Genomic DNA, 592 nt, shown 5'->3' on the forward strand with positions numbered 1-592 from the left:
AATCAGAACAAACAAAAGCTTAAAAAGATAATAAACAGCGAAAATCAACAAAATAAAAGAAATTGTAGTTTGATCTATCATAAGGATCCTCAGAAAATGCTTATAGCTATCGTCAATAGATAATCAGGTCTCAAAGATTACATTACCATCATTGGATCCTTGACATACAAAACAAGGTTTTCTAAAACTTCATAAAAGATACAAACTATATACAAAGGATTATGAGCATAATTTCTACAGAATTTGAAGTGTCAGATTTAACATTATCAGCACCGGTGACTAAGACAGGGATAACTGTTAATTTTAATTTTCTCATCATCCACATATTCTGTACAACTTAGATGTATTGAACGGAAAAAATTAAACGAATTTCCTATGGAATTGTTAAAAACTAAAAACAAAACAATCAAAATCTAGAGCGAGCTAGTAGATATGTCAGAGCATAGAAAAATCAGCATATATATATATATATATATATATATATATATATATATATATATAAGACAGATATAATAATAATAAAGTTACTAATTATTAATACTAATATGATTGTCAAGAAGATTATTTTACTTAACCATTATTTATTATAGAT

At 25.3% G+C, this 592-nt stretch overlaps 2 non-coding genes across 2 annotated transcripts; both read right to left on the reverse strand.

The window, feature by feature from the left end:
* Nucleotides 1-85: 85 nt before the first annotated feature.
* On the reverse strand, nucleotides 86-156 carry LOC113339209. Its single transcript, XR_003354992.1, has one exon. It is a non-coding gene; the product is annotated as a small nucleolar RNA R66 (small nucleolar RNA).
* An 88-nt stretch (nucleotides 157-244) lies between these two features.
* Nucleotides 245-327, reverse strand: LOC113339210. The gene has a single exon (XR_003354993.1). It is a non-coding gene; the product is annotated as a small nucleolar RNA R38 (small nucleolar RNA).
* Between the last annotated feature and the right edge of the window lie 265 nt (nucleotides 328-592).

Source organism: Papaver somniferum, unplaced genomic scaffold (assembly GCF_003573695.1).
Source record: "Papaver somniferum cultivar HN1 unplaced genomic scaffold, ASM357369v1 unplaced-scaffold_20080, whole genome shotgun sequence".
In the NCBI taxonomy this organism is placed as follows: domain Eukaryota; kingdom Viridiplantae; phylum Streptophyta; class Magnoliopsida; order Ranunculales; family Papaveraceae; genus Papaver; species Papaver somniferum.